The sequence below is a fragment of the Bos mutus genome, chromosome 8, assembly GCF_027580195.1.
Source record: "Bos mutus isolate GX-2022 chromosome 8, NWIPB_WYAK_1.1, whole genome shotgun sequence".
NCBI lineage: Eukaryota > Metazoa > Chordata > Mammalia > Artiodactyla > Bovidae > Bos > Bos mutus.
The window spans coordinates 89,856,470-89,876,731 of record NC_091624.1 but is presented as its reverse complement, the minus strand read 5'-3'; the positions used below and the strand labels follow the sequence as shown (position 1 = coordinate 89,876,731).

The 20,262-nt window shown below is 41.8% G+C and overlaps 2 pseudogenes; both read left to right on the top strand.

Annotated features, from left to right (window-relative positions):
- Nucleotides 1-14,508: 14,508 nt before the first annotated feature.
- On the top strand, nt 14,509-15,709 carry LOC102283915 (elongation factor 1-gamma pseudogene; annotated as a pseudogene).
- On the top strand, nt 14,880-15,845 carry LOC138988922 (elongation factor 1-gamma pseudogene; annotated as a pseudogene).
- Nucleotides 15,846-20,262: the final 4,417 nt, after the last annotated feature.

Genomic DNA, 20,262 nt, shown 5'->3' with positions numbered 1-20,262 from the left:
TGAATATTTAACTGAAACAGGCTGTGATCACAAATGCCAAAACTATGATATTCCTGGTTGCCTCCCAAGGCTGCCTGGGCTAAGTGGAGTGGGACATCATTCCTGCTGGATCATCATCTCTCAGTGCTCTTTTGCAAGAGGAGAATATTTGGAATGGGTGTTAAGGCAGAGATATTAATCTAAAATGGTAGTAGCAGTTCTTCCTCCTTTAAGGGAGCCAGTTAAAAGGATTCTGGCCAGAATTTTCTCAATAGCTTTCAGACATAGTAAAGAAATTAAGTTTGTATCTCCCAATAATTTTTCTTGAAGGAGTTCATTTCTCATGATCATTTTCTCCATCACACCTCACCTCCCCAACGACTGCCTGTTTTGAATGAGATATTGCAAAGCTAACCAGCAGAGCCTAAGAAGTGCATGAGCTCCCTCTCGTGGGTCTTAGAAGTCACTTCTGAAACTAGAAGCTCCAGCCACTCAAATTGAATGTAGGTAAATTTGATTAAGTCATTGTCTCTAAGAGAAGGTCTAATATCTTGTCTCATCTTCACCAAATATCTCACCAAATGAACGATTCCCATTTCACCTATGCTTAGTTGTTCTAGGAATTTATCTTGACTCTCAAAATCAATCCTAGAAACACCATTGTAAGTAAAAAATTAAGCTTTAGAAACTTAGCTGTGATAATGCGTGCCTACTATTTGCTTTATTAAATTTATATTTTACAAAGGACACTCATATAACACTATTTTGTTTGAACTATGGGATGACTCTGAAAATGCAACATTACCATTCTCAGTTTCAGGTTTGAAATCAGCAGGGGTCAGCTGCTGCTGCTGCTGGGGCTAAGTCATTTCAGTCGTGTCCGACTCTGTGCGACCCCATAGACGGCAGCCCACTAGGCTCCCCTGTCCCTGGGATTCTCCAGGCAAGAACACTGGAGTGGGTTCCCATTTCCTTCTCCAATGCATGAAAGTGAAACGTGAAAGTGAAGTCGCTCAGTCGTGTCTGACTCTTAGCGACCCCGTGGACCATAGCCCACCAGGCTCCTCCATCCATGGATTTTCCAGGCAAGAGTACTGGAGTGGGGTGCCATTGCCTTCTCTGTAGCAGGGGTCAAATATAAACCTAAATCTTTTGGCACCAAATCTAACATTCTTTCTATCCCACACAATCCTCACTCTTCCACATTTGCAATCTTGCCATTCCTCCTCTCAAAGCGAGATTCTTTCTCAAGTTTCAGAGTCTCAGATCACTGTTTCAATATCTCTTTCTTCAAAAATTTCATACCAGATATATGATTGAAAAATTAGAAAATCTAGATTGGAAGCCAGATGTTTCTAACTCTTAAAACATGCATCAGTTAATGCTAATACCTCTCTCCACAGTGACAATATCTTTGAACAAGAATTTAAGATAATTGTGGTATGTTTGGAAATGCATTTGAAGAGGATAGAGTGTTTTGGAAATAGAGTTCCCTCAAGAATTCAAATCTTGAAGTTTCTACTTCTACATCCTTTTTTTGTATGATTATGCAGAAATAACTACTGAATTTGAGGGAGACAGATGGTGACAGCAGCCATGAAATTAAAAGATGCTTACTCCTTGGAAGAAAAGTTATGACCAACCTAGATAGCATATCGAAAAGCAGAAACATTACTTTGCCAACAAAGGTCCGTCTAGTCAAGGCTATGGTTTTTCCAGTAGTCATGTATGGATGTGAGAGTTGGACTGTGAAGAAAGCTGAGTGCCGAAGAATTGATGCTTTTGAACTGTGGTGTTGGAGAAGACTCTTGAGAGTCCCTTGGACTGCAAGGAGATCCAACCAGTCCATTCTAAAGGAGATCAGTCCTGGGATTTCTTTGGAAGGAATGATGCTGAAGCTGAAACTCCAGTACTTTGGCCACCTCATGCAAAGAGTTGACTCACTGGAAAAGACTGTGATGCTGGGAGGGATTGGGGGCAGGAGGAGAAGGGGACGACAGAGGATAAGATGGCTGGATGGCATCACTGACTGGATGGATGTGAGTTTGAGTGAACTCCAGGAGTTGGTGATGGACAGGGAAGCCTGGCGTGGTGCAATTCATGGGGTCGCAAAGAGTCGGACACGACTGAGCGACTGAACTGAACTGAACTGAAGTTGAAATATCATTTATTCAAGCAAAACCATTGACTGAATTGTAATCAAACGACAAATGATACCTGCTACTCACCATAAAGTTCATTACAAGTCACAGTACAGTGAGATAAGTGACACTGTACTTACTCCTTGTTCCCTCAGTCCAGTTCATATCTGCTCACAACCAGAAAGCACTGCTGAGTCTGACAACCAGCTCATTCATTTACTAATCGTATCCTTAATCTCTCTGAGACTTAGTTTCCTCATTTGTAAAATTAAGGTAATAATAGAACTTGCCTCACAGAACTGCTGCTGCTGCTGCAAAGTCACTTCAGTCGTGTCCGACTCTGTGCGACCCCATAGACGGCAGCCCACCAGGCTCTGCCATCCATGGGATTTTCCAGGCAAGAGTACTGGAGTGGGTTGCCATTTCCTTCTCCAATGCGTGCAGGCATGCTGAGTCACTTCAGTCGTGTTCGACTCTGTGTGACCCCATGGACAGCAGCCCACCAGGCTCCTCTGTCCAAGGGATTCTCTAGGCAAGAATACTGGAGTGGGTTGCCATTGCCTTCTCCAAACTCTTACTATTAATATTATTAATCCAAGAGCTCTGTAAATGCCTTAATTCTTTTTGCGTTGGTCCCATTTCTGATGTCCAAATAGCTTGCCTAGTTTTGATCTCTCTCTGAACACATCCGTTTGCCCTGGTCTCTAACCCTTTTTTCTTGATCTCTGCTGCCTTTTATTATGTACTTTCACCTTAAGTAGTGATGGCTCGGTAGCGCCCCACTGAAACTCCCTGCCAAGCTAGCTTCCATGCCTTTATCACTGGCCCTGCTGCATCCTCACTACAAATGGATAGCCTTATGCTGCTGCCATTAGGTCCTATATGAAACCAGAACAAGGATATGCACACCAACTTGAATTCTAAGTCTCCACTTAATGAACAGTCCTTTGTAGTACTGCTCAAACACTGACCAACAAATATACAGCTCAACAGAAACCCAACAACACAAGATGTCGTGTAGCCATTCACAGAATCATTCATTCATTCTCTAAGTACAGCTGAAGATCCAAAAAGCTACTGCAAACAGACTGCTGATCACCCCTATTCTCTTCCTCTTTATCTCCACACTTGAGGCTCAGAACAGCACACACAGGGAACTTCTCTGGTGGTCGGGTGGTTAAGACTCCACACTTCCAATTCAGGGTGCACAGGTTTGATCTTTGGTTGGGGAACTAGGATCCCACATGCCAAGTGGCCTGGCCAAAAAATAAATAAATAAATTATTAAAATAAAAAAAAAGAAACCCAGCACAAACAGATACTGAAGTGAATGCCTAGCCCTCAGATAAACACAGGGGAAATTCAAAGATATAAGAGGATGCTGTGGACTTGTCTGATACAGAAGAAAAGATCAAACCCTAGGAAAAGGGGGAACACAGGCAGAAACTTTAGAAACATCAAAATAATAGCTAAGACGCAAGAAAATGGGAGTGGGTGCCAAGAGAAATGAAGAGCCTGCATTTCTGCATAACAAACATCCACATTAAGGATCATCCAAATCTTTGCAGTGAAGCCATATATACTTTCTAATGAATAAGAAATAATTTGCTAGATCAAAGCAAGCAATAACTACTTTCTCATGTTAGTAGCTCCATTCCATCTGGTTTTGATTTAATCACCAGTAATACTGAATAAACAGATGCTTGGACAGGATCTCCAAGAGATGTTTCTGCACCTACATTCATTGCAGAATTATTCAGAGCAGCCAACAGGTGGAAGTAACCCAAATGTCCATTGTCTTTACAGAGCCTCAACTGCAAATACTGATATTTTCTGACTCTCTTTTGGGACAATCTCCACATTTGGATTAATAACCTCATCAGTCAGTTCAGTTCAGTTCAGTCGCTCAGTCGTGTCCGACTCTTTGAGACCCCATGAATTGCACCACACCAGGCCTTCCTGTCCATCACTAACTCCCGGAGTTCACTCAAACTCACATCCATCGAGTCAGTGATGCCATCCAGCCATCTCATCCTCTGTCGTCCCCTTCTCCTCCTGCCCCCAATCTCTCCCAGCACCACAGTCTTTTCCAGTAAGTCAACTCTTCGCATGAGGTGGCCAAAGTACTGGAGTTTCAGCTTCAGCATCATTCCTTCCAAAGAACACCCAGGACTAATCTCCTTTAGAATGGACTGGTTGGATCTCCTTGCAGTCCAAGGGACTCTCAATAGTCTTCTCCAACACCACAGTTCAAAAGCATCAATTCTTCCGCGATCAGCTTTCTTCACAGTCCAACTCTCACATGCATACATGACCACTGGAAAAACCATAGCCTTGACTAGACGGAGCTTTGTCAGCAAAGTAATGTCTCTGCTTTTGAATACGCTATCTAGGTTGGTCATAACTTTTCTTCCAAGGAGTAAGCGTCTTTTAATTTCATGGCTGGAATCACCATCTGCAGTGATTTTGGAGCCCAAAAAGATAAAGTCTGACACTGTTTCCACTGTTTCCCCATCTATTTCCCATGAAGTGATGGGACCAGATGCCATGATCTTCATTTTCTGAATGTTGAGCTTTAAGCCAACTTTTTCACTCTCCTCTTTCACTTTCATCAAGAGGCTTTTTAGTTCCTCTTCACTTTCTGCCGTAAGGGTGGTGTCATCTGCATATCTGAGGTTATTGATATTTCTCCTGGCAATCTTGATTCCAGCTTGTGCTTCTTCCAGCCCAGTGTTTCTCATGATGTACTCTGCATATAAGTTAAATAAGCAGGGTGACAATATACAGCCTTGACGTACTCCTTTTCCTATTTGGAACCAGTCTGTTGTTCCATGTCCAGTTCTAACTGTTGCTTCCTGACCTGCATACAGGTTTCTCAAGAGGCAGGTCAGGTGGTCTGGTATTCCCATGTCTTTCAGAATTTTCCACAGTTTATTGTGATCCACACAGTCAAAGGCTTTGGCATAGTCAATAAAGCAGAAATAGATGTTTTTCTGAAACTCTCTTGCTTTTTTGATGATCCAGCAGATGTTGGCAATTTGATCTCTGGTTCCTCTGCCTTTTCTAAAACCAGCTTGAACATTGGAAGTTCACGGTTCATATATTGCTGAATCCTGGCTTGGAGAATTTTGAGCATTACTTTACTAGCGTGTGACATGAGTGCAGTTGTGCGGTAGTTTGAGTGTTCTTTGCCATTAGCACATGGCATCTTCATAAATTACAGCTAAGTAGGTGAACTCTTCAAAGCACTTTACAAACAATACCTTATAAATTACAGCTAAGTAGGTGAACTCTTCAAAGCACTTTACAAACAATACCTTCTTCATTTCTCAATGAAATATTTCCTCAGTATACCTATGAGAAAGATACTATCATTATTAACCCTAATTTGTGAATGATGAAATTAAGATTTAGAGAGATTAAATAGCTTGCCAAAAGTTACACAGTAACTAGAACAAAGATTTCACACAGTCCATGCTCACTCACTCACTTACTTTCCATGCACCCAATATTCAAAGCCCTGGGGAAACCCAGATTAACTCATTATTCATTTTACCGGAACAATATTATAATCTCCTCAGGATATTTAAAATGCCCTGAAGCCTTCATTCATTTGTTCATTCACTCATTCATTACTTTATTCATTCCATAAGCATTATTCCAGGAACTGGGAATGCAGCTATTTACATACAAAGCCCTTACTTTCATGGAATTTATAGTCTAGCCCATGTTCAAGGGGCTTTAAAATCTGCATTCACAAAAAGACTTTTCACAGAGAGGGGCAGAATGTTCTCTGTTTCCACACTAGGGACAGAGAGGCAGTGTAAGACAGAAAGTCCATAAGCTTTACTGTGGAAAAAAGCAACCATTTCTTGTAAAGAACAACATTTCCACTACTTGGATTAAGGTTTATAGACCCAAATTAACTAAGTTGCATGAATTTTCACAAATATTCTCAAGTATGTCCTATGATATAGAGTTAGTCGTGTGTGTGAGAGAGAGAGAGAGAGAGAGTGTGTGTGTGTGTGTGTGTGTGTGTGTGGTTGTGCTCAGTGACTCAGTCGTATCTGACTCCTTGCAAACCCATGGACTGTAGCCCCCCCAGGCTCCTCTGTCCATGGAATTTTCCAGGCAAGAATACTGGAGCAGGTTGCCATTTCCTACTCCAGGGGCCCTTCCCAACCCCAGGACCAAACCCCTGTCTCTTCCTCTCCTGCGCTGGCACGCAGATTCTTTACCTCTCATCAGCTGGGATGCAACTGTGATTAAAACCTGAAACATCACTATCCTAGGAGTATGGCCAGGGTTTTTTCTCCTAAATGCTTATCTTTTCATTAACCCAGTCATAAGCTCAAAGGTCCTTTATACATAGCAAACAGACTTTCACAAAACATATCATTATTAGAAACAAATAATCTCCATTATTGACAAATGGAGATTTATTTTCTCCTTACAACAGATTTTTTTCTAAATTATAGTCTCCAAGTGGCAAAAAATGAAGCAGTACTGCTGGTAAGTTCACAAAACTTAAGCCTATAGAATCTCCAACTGGGCAACTTTCATGCCCCATTTAATGTACAGATTCAAAAATCCTGGTATACCCTCATTTTACTTGATAAGGGCTGATTAGCTTTGCAATTAAGCTATATAGTTTTGGGGCATAGCTCTGAAAGAATACCCATCTACTTACTGCTACTTAAAAAGTCTTACTTTCAGTATAATAGCCTTTTCCGTTAGTTTCAATTGGATAGAGCAGACAATATCTCATGGCACCATTTAACACAAGCGCAGTATATGAGTACACCAAGGAACAAGCAACTCTCTCAGTTTGCAGTTAATGAATCAAAGTTTAGGACGACAAATTGGCTCGCTGAAGCAAAATAGTTAATTAACTTTTAGTCAGAAATATTCATCCTGCTTTCCTGGCATAAACAAGTCTCATAAACTCTGTTTACTTACTCAAGTGTTTTTCTTCTCTCCTCCATCCCTAGGCATCATTCAGAGCTCTTTAATATATCATGTCAGAGTAGCTTCATAATTTTAATCCAATTTTTTATGTTTTCAGCCTCCAAGACAAAAAAAATTACATCGCTTCATCATTAATGTAAGTTCTGTAAACACCGGACTATCAAATAGAAAAAGAAAGAAAGAAAAGCCTCCAATGTTTAATTCTGTAGCCTCTATGACTTTGAATGTTAATGGAATCAGACTTCGTGTTTCTTAAAGTAAACACATTAATTCTAAATGTTCTGTTAGCTCAGGCTGTTTAGCCTGTCAGGTAAGGCCGCAGATTAATGTGATAGCAGTAGCTGGTGTGTCCAATTAGCAAAGAGGTTTAATGGCAGCTACTCCAGACTCTCTTGCCTCTGGTATTTTACAGAGGCACCATTTCCTTAAAACAACATTTTACATATTAGCTAATAAGAGAACTATGTCAACAGCTTTGATGAATATGCATCTGAACAGTCGTTACATTATATACTCTCCAGCCACTCTTCCAAAGTCACCTTTCGCTAATTTCCACCCCCCCTCACCGCTAATTATTATGTTTCTTCTAGAGAGAAGGGTGTCTATTTGTTATCTTCTGTCATTGGCCTGTGTTTTCTAAAGAAAGACTGTCTGCTACAGTGAATGCTTGCATTTAACAGCTACCAACACTAACTGCAGTTTGCATTTTGTTCTTTGCAATGTTGCCACGAAGTTTACTTTTTTTTCTAGCTCTGCACCAGATTTCTTAAAGCTCAAGTCATCATCATTTTATGAGATGATTTTTCCAAAAGCAAATTACAGGTTGATGAATTAAGTAAGTGTTGGTCAAGAAATGGTGCTTATTTTTGGAAGTGACTCATTTGTGTACGAAAAGGCAGGTTAATGTCTTTCTCTGTATATTTAGGAACAGACATAGCATACTAGAGAAGGCAATCTTCAACTGGAAAATAAATTAGTTTCAAAAAGTTTACTCTAGGTTGACATATTTTCCCATAGGTAAGTTAAACATATTTTAATTTATGTATGTATTTAACTTAGGTAAGTTCAACTTATTTTTCCATGATACCAATCCTAAACAAGATTGATATTGTTTAATTCAGCAAACCTGTGTTGGAACTCCTACAAGGCATCAGGTGCGGTTCTAAGGGCCAGAAGTAAGGGCCAGGAGATGAATAAGATAGATTGCTGTCCTCAAGGATTTGCAAGGTAACAAGACAGAATTTATTTTTATGGTAAACTCATTCAAAGCTTTTCCTTGAAAAGACTCTCCTTGGAGAGTCTTGGGAGAGCAAAGACTCTCCCAAGTATAATTCCAAAGAGTATAATAAGTGCATAGAGTGTTAGTGAAGGAAAAAGGGTACTAACCCAAGAAGGGGAAGGGTGATGAGGGTATGAGTGAATAGGTAGGTTTCCTAGGTAAGGTTTGAAAACTACTATATTAGGGCAAGTTTTCAGGCAGTAACACAGGAGGAGGGGCTGCTGCTTTTTCATGGAGTGAATTGTGTAAGCAAATACTTGGGATGATTGTAGTAGATCTCCCAGCTGCTCTGAGGATGGGTTGTTAAGAGCTCCAAGTTGCATTCTTCTGAGAATTGTTCTCAACCTATGGGAAAGAACTTGCCTGGAAATGCCTAAGTTACTCCCCTTTCCAAAAGTGGCCCAATACCAATAATACACTGATATGGCCAGTCCCCTTACCTCAGGGTAGGAAAGCTTTATGGTATAATTCATGCTCCAAAAGCTCCCATAGGATCAGGTGAACCCACATCTTGGCCTGTCCTGTTGTGCCTCCCTTGTTCCATTTCAGGTTTCTCCTGAAGGCAGTTCCTCAGTAAATACTGGCACAAGAATCTGCATCTCAGGCTGTTTCCAGGGAACCAAACCCAAGACAGTGGTATACAGCATAGGAATGCTTGGAGAACTTCAAAGGGTTGCATTGATGGAGCATAAAAGTGTAAGTTCTGACTGTTAAGACTGGGAGGAGCCAGTTTATAGACTGGGCAACAAGGTTCTTTGGGCAATAATTCCCAAAAGTATCAAAATTCACAGAAGCATTCATTGAACTTCAATACATACCAAGTACTGATGTGAGTAGAGGGAGGGAAATCACTCAAATACCACCTTGGATGGCAAGGAAAGTATCTTCCCTGTTTACAATAAATAATAATTCACATCCCATCTCTCACCAGTCACCAAAAATAAGGAGACACCTAGATCCAAGCCACAGAGGTCAGGGGCTGTGTGATCATTTGTAGAGACCTATTCTTGGTGATATGGAAGGGAGAGATGGACTGACAAAGTGAAGAGCTGGTGTAACCCTCTAAGCAATGCAAAATTGTAAGGGATTAGACACTGGGTTGAGGATGGCAACCAAAGGAATGAGATTCAAAACGGGCCAATCATGGGCTTCCATTTTCCTTCTGTGTCTTCTCTAGATTCTTCTTGCCTTGACTTTGGGAGCTCCTGCTAGAGCAAACTACTAGGGCCACATTTCCAAACTATCTGGGGGACTTTAATAGTTCAACACATTCTTTCCTTCTAAGAACCTCTGCTTTGCCTTCTACTCTGCCAGTGATTGCTCCTGACCAGGATATCTTTCTCATCTCTTCCAGTGCAATCTGAGAATCAGGTCAACACTCCAAGCTTCTCCCCTTCTCCAGTCACTCAAATAAGCACACATACCTTTAAAGCATGCTCTAAGGGTTTTTTCCTTCCTGTCAGAACAGTAAAAAACAGGGCAGGCAGATGCACTAGATTATTATTTTGACATTTTGATTGTGTGTCTTCCCCAGCATCCATTTCCTCTGACTATAGCAACCATCCTCAGTTTCTTTTTAACGGTGCTCAATGCCTTCCCTCCCAATTCATTTATCCTGAAAGGGTCCATTACTATTTCCACCAAACAAGGGGGCTCTATTCTGAAAACACGAAGGGATGGAGACTCTGTAGCTACCGTGCCCCACAAACAGACAGAATGAACTTCCAGAAAATATACAAGAACACTGCAGATGAAGGAAAACTGCTTGGTCCCTGAATTCAGCCATGTCTGAAGCCACATCGACCCTCAGTTTTTCAGCATTGTGAAATATTAAATTCTCTTTTTCCCTTTAAGCCTCTTCGAAACAATTTTCTTAGCCCTTTCAACAGAGAGTCCTAACTGATCTAAGATGTCTTCCATTTTTCAGATAGTATATATGACTCTATATAAAGCTAATCTTCCTTTGGCTTCACTTACTGAAGGACCTTTAAATGTCTTCCTCTTCCTTCGTTCATTTATACACAGTATCCCAAACATGTGTTCCAAGTAAAATTAGATTGGGTTGTTGCACCATACAAAATGTAAAAGGAAGGAGATGCTCCATGGTCACATAAATGTGGAAATTACTTCCTTCTGCAAAGTTAGATGAGTTCTTTACTGAAGGACTTCTGAGAGTCTTTAGCCTATGACTTATGTGCTAAATCTGCAAGTGTATGCATGTGTGCTAAGTCACTTTGCTGTGCTGTGCTGTCGCTTAATCATGGCCAACTCTTTACGACCCCATGGACTGCAGCCCACCAGGCTTCTCTGATGGAGATTCTCCAGGCAAGAATACTGGAATGGGTTGCCATGCCTTCCTCCAGGGAATCTTCCCAACCCAGGGATCGAGCCCATGTGTCTTATGTCTTCTGAACTGGCAGGCAGGTTCTTTACCACTAGCGCCACCTGGGAAGCCCCAAATCCCCAAGTGAGGGTCTGTCTCATTCCCCTCATATGAGTGACTGGAGTAATGCTGTTTTCATGGAGCAACTGTGGGGCAAGATTACATGAAATACATTTCAGAAAATGGGTACCCAGTTGAAATTCCAAGCTTTTTTCTATTCCAAACTGCTTAGCATTAAGGGGTCCTTTACCTCCCATCTGGGCTTTTGATCATTCCATCTGGTGTGCTCCCAAAGGGCTCTACCCAAAAATAAGGTTGGAGGACTGGGTAAAAGGGAATTATAAGCAAAGGAGAGGGATAAATCAGGGTGCTCCATGCCACCCCAATTTGGAAGAAATTTTCATTACCCTTGGGCAGACTGTAGGTCTCCAATGTAATATGGTCATTTTTATCGTCACTGCTTCATGCGGTGTACATTTGTTGAACTTAAGAATGTATCCATGAAAACTTCTAAAACACACACACAAACAAAAAACAGAACCCAAATCCTCTGCCTAGAATACAAAAACTACTAGTTAATTACCTTGAATACATCTGAGCAGAACAGATTTTAGAAAGGCACTTATAAGGTTTTGGCTGTACTTTCTAAAATGTTTTTGATGGGCTTTTCATGTTTTAAAAGTCTGACAGCTGCTCCTGAAAATGAAATACTGTTTGTCAGCAAGCTACAGTTAACTCATTTCAATAAATAGGTAATTTGTTCCCTTAGAAAACAATTGAAAGCATTCAATGACATTTGAGCGGAAAGAAAAACTGAGTAATTTTTAGATGGGGGAGGAACAAATTTTTCATGCCATTTCACCCCAAGCTCTCTGAAAGTAAGAGAGGGATTGGACACGTGATGGCGGACTATTCTGGTATCTCCAGTGAAAAGGATCAAAATGTAAATGATTTTCTTTTACAGCCTGACTTAGTGAAAAGAGGCCACAATATGAAAACCTGACTCCTCTGTGTGGCCTTTTGCGTTCACTTTAAAGAGACACGGCATCTAAAGCATTTCTCTGAACCTTACTCTTCCGTGCTTTAAGAGACATTCTAACTGTGGATAACGTGGAAATCATACATTTTCTTCCAAGAGCTTCTCAGTCAAGATAATGCCTCCTCTAACACTCCTCTGATGCAGCCAGCAGTTTACTGGACCAGATCAGAGATTTTTCTAGTTTTCTCCAGCCTTTGGTACTCCCAGTTGCGTGTGTATCCACTCCACAGTTAGACACACACACACACACAATCTACATCTGGTCAGGAAAACAGAAACCACGGAGACATTTCAAAACACAAAGGACTTGGGAGTTCCCTGGCTGTCCAGTGGTTGGGACTCTGAGCTCTCACAATGTTAGCCCAGGTTCAATCCCTGATGGGAAAACTAAGATCCCACAAGCCACACAGTGTGGCCAAATAATATACATACACACACACACACACACAAAGGGCTTAATATAGGAAATTGGTACAACAGGTGTTGGATGACTAAAACAGAAAGAAGGGAGCTGTGAGGTAGACTAGGCAAGAAGCAGTTACTACCCTAAGACTGAAAGAAGATAAGGCAGAGAGGAGTTTACAAGGACCTATGGCATGAACCAGGAGCCTTAGGAATTGGTGCTCAGCCCTCAAAGGACAGGGCACATAATTGGCCATGGCTGGTACCCCAAGAGTGTATGAAGACACTGTTCTTAGGGTGCTAAAAGTAATTAGAGGTTGGAACCAACTTTCGCTGCTAGGGCCTCCTACTATGTTGTCATTGTTTTTGTTTAGTTGCTAAATTACGTCTTTTACGACACCATGAACCATAACCCACCAGGCTCCTCTGTCCATGGGATTTCCCAGGCAAGTATACTGGAGTGGGTTACTGGAGTGGGTTGCCATTTCCTTCTCCAAGGGAATCTCCCTGGATCAGAGATTGAGCCTATCTCCTGCATGGGCAGGTGGATTTTTTTTACCACTGAGCCGCCAGGGAAGCCCACTTCACACTGTAGAAATAGGTAAAACAGGAGAGAAGTCCTCTCCCTCCTCCTTACACTTTCCAGTCTCTCTCTAGTGCCCCTATTGGCAGATCCTAAAAGACAACAGGGACTTCCCTGGTGACTCAGTGGTAAAGAATATGCCTGGCCAATGCAGGAGATGCAGATTTGATCCTTAGCTTGGGAAGATCCCTTGGAGAAGGAAATGGCAACCCACTACAGTATTCTTGCCTGGAAAATTCCATATGGACAAAGGAGCCTGGCAGGCTACAGTCCACAGGGTCAGAAAAGAGTTTGACACAACTTAACAACTAAATAAAAAGAGAACAACCTTGGCAAAGAAGTTTTAGGAGAGTTGACTTGGAGCTGAGGGAAAATAGGTAAATGACAAATTCTCCTAAGGGAAAGATGACTGACTTTGGGCAAGTTGCATAAACTCACTGGCATTAATTTCCTCTTCTGGGATAGTTACATCTACCTTGGATGGTAGTGTCATGTATACAAATAGATAATCTAAATAAAGGGCTTAGTATAATGTCTGTACCATAATAGATTCCCAATAAATAAAAATTGACTTCCTCCTTTTCCTCCCTATTCCTCATCTTTCCTAGTGGAATAAAAGGCTTTCTATCTTGTGACTGGACTCTTGGGCATCAGTAAACACCTGTAAGCTCACTGGCAGGGCAATATTTCCTCTAAGCTAGGTTTTATCAGCCTAGCAAGATTCTCAAGAGTTTCAAGGAAAAGACACGCAAATTGCTTCCAATTCATTGCTTACAATGAATTCATTGTAAGAATACATGGGAAATAGAAAGGGAGGTCTTAGAAGAGCAGCTTCCTGCTCAGGAATGTGTGGCAAACTTCATAAGACACCAGGAAAATCTGCCTAACTTTGCTAGGGACAAGAATTTTTGCCTGTGTGACCTGACTGTTTCTTCACTTAACATCTGTGTTTCCCCCAAATTGTGAATTTAAATGAGGTCTTTTGCCCCTCTAGGTATGAAGTGTTGCTACTGAGCAGAGTTCACAGCAAGTCTTCTCAAAGAGTATTGACCTCTGAAACTCAGCCTACATGCGACTGATTCCAGATCATATAGCTTCCCCTATATAATCATTGAGATAAGGTAGCAAGGTTCAGCTTGATCTCTGAAAGGCCCTCTCCTAATTCATCCACCACAATGCAAAAAACTAAGTATTTTCCCCACAAACTAGACCTTACTGGCTCTTTCTGTCCTAACATAAAGAAATAGTTTCTACTCTGTTCTTATAACTATCCTGTTCCAGAACTATTTCTCATTGAGCAAAGTTTCATGAAGCACCATGAGAAGCAGTGTATAAGAGTCCACCAAGATAAGTGGATATCTAGGAAATAAAATAATTTGTCTTTCAACCACATCATGACATGGATCTCAGAATCGGGGAACAAAGCAAAAGAGAAGGAAATAATGCCTAGATCGCTAAACTGAAGGATTAAACGACTGTGGTATTAACAGAAATAGAGAAAACAGTGATTGGGTTTGCTTGTGATGAATGAGTTGTAGAAAACTTGAAGAGGGTACTTGTGGAGTGTCCAAATACACTTTTAAGCATGATATAGAGAAGCTTTGAAAAATCAGAGAGTGAATCCTGTCTTGTTTTATTTTTAGTGCAATGATTTCTAAGCTTTCTGGTATCGTATGTCACTTTGAACATCTAATTACAGCCAAATATACTCAGTAAAAAAGCAAAGAAAGCTTTCTCTGCGGAATCACCATGGCGGCTGGGACCCTGTACACATATCCTGAAAACTGGAGGGCCTTCAAGGCCCTCATTGCCGCTCAGTACAGCGGGGCTCAGGTCCGCGTGCTCTCCGCACCACCCCACTTCCATTTTGGCCAAACCAACCGCACCCCCGAATTTCTCCGTAAATTTCCTGCTGGCAAGGTTCCAGCCTTTGAGGGTGACGATGGATTCTGTGTGTTCGAGAGCAATGCCATTGCCTACTATGTGAGCAACGAGGAGCTGCGGGGAAGTACTCCCAAGGCAGCAGCGCAGGTGGTGCAGTAGGTGAGCTTTGCTGATAGCGACATAGTGCCACCGGCCAGCACCTGGGTGTTCCCTACCTTGGGCATGATGCACCACAACAAGCAGGCCACAGAGAATGCAAAGGAGGAGATGAGGCGAATTCTGGGGCTGCTGGATGCTCACTTGAAGACGAGAACTTTTCTGGTGGGCGAACGCGTGACGCTGGCTGACATCACAGTTGTCTGCACCCTGTTGTAGCTTTACAAACAGGTTCTGGAGCCTTCTTTTCGCCAGGCCTTCCCTAATACCAACCACTGGTTCCTCACCTGCATTAACCAGCCCCAGTTCCGGGCTATCTTGGGAGAGGTGAAACTCTGTGAGAAAATGGCCCAGTTTGATGCTAAAAAGTTTGCAGAGAGCCAGCCTAAAAAGGACACCCCACGGAAGGAGAAAGGTTCTCGAGAAGAGAAGCCGAAGCCCCAGGTGGAGCGGAAGGAGGGCAAAGAGGAGAAGAAGGCGGCTGCCCCCTCTCCTGAGGAGGAGCTGGATGAATGTGAGCAGGCGCTGGCTGCCGAGCCGAAGGCCAAGGATCCCTTTGCCCATCTGCCCAAGAGTACCTTTGTGTTGGATGAATTTAAGCGCAAGTACTCCAACGAGGATACGCTCTCCGTGGCGCTGCCGTACTTTTGGGATCACTTTGATAAGGATGGCTGGTCCCTGTGGTACTCTGAGTATCGCTTCCCTGAAGAGCTCACCCAGACCTTCATGAGTTGCAACCTCATCACCGGAATGTTCCAGCGATTGGACAAACTGAGGAAGAATGCCTTTGCCAGTGTCATTCTCTTTGGAACCAACAATAGCAGCTCCATTTCTGGGGTCTGGGTCTTTCGAGGCCAGGAGCTTGCTTTTCTGCTGAGTCCAGATTGGCAGGTGGACTAGGAGTCATACACATGGCGGAAACTGGATCCCGGCAGCGAGGAGACCCAGAGGCTGGTTCGAGAATACTTTTGCTGGGAAGGGGCCTTCCAGCATGTGGGCAAAGCCTTCAATCAGGGCAAGATCTTCAAATGAACACCTCTTGCCATCGCCCAGCCGCCTGCACCTGCCCTTCGGGGAGAATGGGGTCATTAAAGGAAACTGAACATTGGAAAAAAAAAAAAAAAGGCAAAGAAAATGTCCAGATGTATATATAGCTAAATAGTATGTAAACTTTTAGAAGATCTTCAGAACTTGCAGATTAAGTTCCACCATCTCACCCATGTAATGAAAAATTATACAAAATATAAAAATCGAAAGCCCTGAATCTGTATTGTGTTAGAACTTAACATCTTTTGTAAATCACCTTCTTCACCCCCAAACAAGCTAAAATTCAATCTGTGCCAAATAGCTTCTTTCCTGGCAAAGCTTTTGATAGATAATGAGAAACAAAGCAGGGCAATTCAATGATAAGAGCTTCTAAATATTGCCAGCAAGAAAATAACCCAAGGTGTTCATTTTCTCAATTACTGCAAAGTTCCTTTACTTGTCGGATGGCCGAGTGCTCCTGACCAAACCTTGGGGCTAACTGTGCACATCCTGGCTTATCTGGTGCTCCCTAAGCCCAGAGCCAGCAGCTAGCAATATCTTTCACAGATTGATGTACAATCATAAATTTACAGGCTTGATGGTCCAATGAGGCTCCCTGCTATGTGAGATAATGAATAGGAAATTGTCAGAATAATTAGCCAAGTCAGACTTTGCAAATCTACCTGTGTATTGAAAGTAAAGAAACAAATAAAAATGCCCATCCTTTGACAGAATTAGAGATTGAAAGGTGAGATGTGAAAAAAAAAAATGACATGGTCAAAATACTGCTTTTTGCCATTTTTGCTGAATTTAACTTCCTACCTATACAGAATCCAGTGTGTACCTCTCTCAGATCCTCCTACAAAGTACCAGGATTTATTCCTATTATTCCAGCCACTGGAAGTACTGCTATTTCTACAGTCAACCCTCTCCAGAAATTGCCCTTAGCTGGAGTCAGCTGTTTTGGCCAAGGTCAGACTCTTACTAGGAAGGAAGTAGGGAAGTTCATACTAAATAAGTGGTCAGTTCCAGATTATAAAGGTCTAGGCTCTCTTACCAGAATAAGACACAAATCAGAAGGGTCAACCCATCTTCAAAGCTCCCTAAGGGGTTGACTGAAGTCTTGGTTGAGATTACACTGTAGACCGACTTCTCTTTCTGCCCATTCCTAGCTATTTCCCTAAGAACGCTCCCTACCAGAAGTTGGTACCAATTGCTATCTGAGTATGTTTTTCAGAAAATCTAACCTGCAGCATTGTCAAATCATATATCAGTGTCAAGATTATAACAAAGAAATGCCCTTAACAAGGAATAATCTATTCAATTCAATTTAAGAAATATTTTTGTATGCCTACTATGGACAAGGCAAGTCTACACCAAAAGTAAGTTTTTTCTTGAGATGTTCCCTTGAGAGTTTTTTTTTATTGTTTTTTTAATTTGTTGATTTGGTTAGGTGTAGTGAATATATACATAGACACTAACTTCTAAGGTGACCCTTCTGAGTAAATTTACCTACTTCTGGATTTTCACAGTCTAAACTAAAAAAAAAAAAATCTTAAAAAATACACCAAAAGAGAAACTACTGATGATGAAAGTCAAGGCTATTTCTGTTACATTTGAAGTACATAATTATGTGTACAGCTTAACATTAAATTCAAATAGGTCAGGGAAGGGCATAAAAGGACTTTGTAGATATATATATAAAGGTGATATTTGATATAAATATCATAATATATTATCAATGCAGTAAAAGACACCACAATATCTATTAACTAGAAAGACCAAGAGAGGTGAATGGATTATATGAATTACATGTGTTAAAGGATATAACAAGTGTTACATAGGTATAGTTCTAAATGCTGTGGGTGAGTCCCACTTTGTGCAAATCTGATACTTGAAACCTAGACTAACATAAAAGATGGAGAGTGATTTTAAAATAAATGTGAGACTGATGGGATCAAGATAGTAGAACAGGAAGATTCTGAGCTCACTTTCCCTCACAAACACATCAAAACTACAAATACATACAGTGCAACATTCTCTAAGAATGATCTGAAGACTAGCAGAATGGCTCTCGTACAACCAAAGCTCCAAAGAAAGAACCACATGGAGTATGGTAGAAAGGGGAGAAGTGATCTAGTCAGGCAGGACCCACACGCCTAGCAGGTGACCCACAAGAGGAAGAGGATATCACAGGCTTGGGGAGCCTCCCTTTGGAGTGAGGAGTTCAAGCAACATATTAGGTAACCCAGCTGTGGGGTCTAACACCAGGAAGACAAATCGCCTTAACTGATTTAAATATCAGTGGGGCTTAACAGAGGAGTGTGAAAAACCAAGACTCCACTCTCAATGAACGCATGCACAGGTTTGCTTGCTCCCCATCTCAGCACAGAAACAGCAGACTGAAAACTGCCTCATGCTCTGGCCATCCTGCCAGGACAGCCCCACAGACCCTCCAGCCCACATCAGCCTCCTGCTTCAGCCCCGCCTGCCTCGCCACAGAACCAGCTTGGGCCTCAGTCCTGCCTCGGGCCTCAGTCCTGCCTCTAGCCAGGGCAGAAACTGCCATGGCGGGTGTGCATATACACAGAGGAAGGAGCAAAGCCAGCTCAGGAGGGCAGCTCCAAGCCCTTGAGCCCCGGCCATGCCCCCAACCACAGCAGAGATTATTACTGAGCCCAAGAGAAGCCCCAGCTCACACCTGGCTCTAGCTATAGCCCCTCCATCCCTAGCCACACCTTGCACCAAGGCACCAACTGCAGTACAGCCAGGAGAAGACATGGCCTGTGTTCACTTTAGATCTAGCTCTTCCACCTGAACCACCAGGAACACACAGACTGCATAGGAATACCCACACAAGGACATGACTTCGAGACCAGGATAGGCAACTGTGTCAATTAATTTCGTGGAGACAAAAAGAGAATACTATTCAACCAGAAAAAAGGATGAAATTTTGCCTTTTGCAACAACATGGATGGACCTGGAATGTATTATGCTACAAAGGAGGCAGGAATACACAGTGGAGAAAAGACAATCTCTTTAACAAGTGGTGCTGGGAAAACTGGTCAACCACTTGTAAAAGAATGAAACTAGAACACTAACACCATACACAAAAATAAACTCAAAATGGATTAAAGATCTAAACGTAAGACCAAAAACTATAAAACTCCTAGAGGAGAACATAGGCAAAACACTCTCTGACATAAATCACAGCAAAATCCTTTATGACCTACCTCCCAGAATATTGGAAATAAAAGCAAAAATAAACAAATGGGATCTAATTAAAATTAAAAGCTTCTGCACAACAAAGAAAACTATAAGCAAGGTGAAAAGACAGCCTTCAGAATGGAATAAAATAATAGCAAATGAAGCAACTGACAAACAACTAATCTCAAAAATATATAAGCAACTCCTGCAGCTCAATTCCAGAAAAATAAATGACCCAATCAAAAAATGGGCCAAAGAACTAAACAGACATTTCTCCAAGGAAGACATACAGATGGCTAACAAACACATGAAAAGATGCTCAACATCACTCATTATCAGAGAAATGCAAATCAAAACCACTATGAGGTACCATTTCACACCAGTCAGAATGGCTGCAATCCAAAAGTCTACAAGCAATAAATACTGGAGAGGGTGTGGAAAAAAGGGAACCCTCTTATACTGTTGGTGGGAATGCAAACTGGTACAGCCACTATGGAGAACAGTGTGGAGGAGATTCCTTAAAAAACTGGAAATAGAACTGTCTTATGACCCAGCAATCCCACTGCTGGGCATACACACTGAGGAAACCAGAAGGGAAAGAGACACGTGTACCCCAATGTTCATCGCAGCACTGTTTATAATAGCCAGGACATAGAAGCAACCTAGATGTCCATCAGCAGATGAATGCATAAGAAAGCAGTGGTACATGTACACAATGGAGTATTACTCAGCCATTAAAAAGAATACATTTGAATCAATTCTAATGAGATGGATGAAACTGGAGCCTATTATACAGAGTGAAGTAAGCCAGAAAGAAAAACACCAATACAGTATACTAACGCATATATACAGAATTTAGAAAGATAGTAATGATAACCCTGTATGCAAGACAGCAAAAGAGACACAGATGTATAGAACAGTCTTTTGGACTCTGTGGGAGAGGGAGAGCGTGGGATGATTTGGGAGAATGGCATTGAAACATGTATAATACCATATATGAAATGAATCGCCAGTCCAAGTTCAATGCATGATACTGGTTGCTTAGGGCTGGTGCACTGGGATGACCCAGAGGGATGGTACAGGGAGGAAGGTGGAAGGGGGGTTCAAGATGGGGAAGACGTGTACACCCGTGGTGGATTCATGTTGATGTATGGCAAAACCAATACAATATTGTAAAGTAATTAGCCTCCAATTAAAATAAGTAAATTTTTTAAAA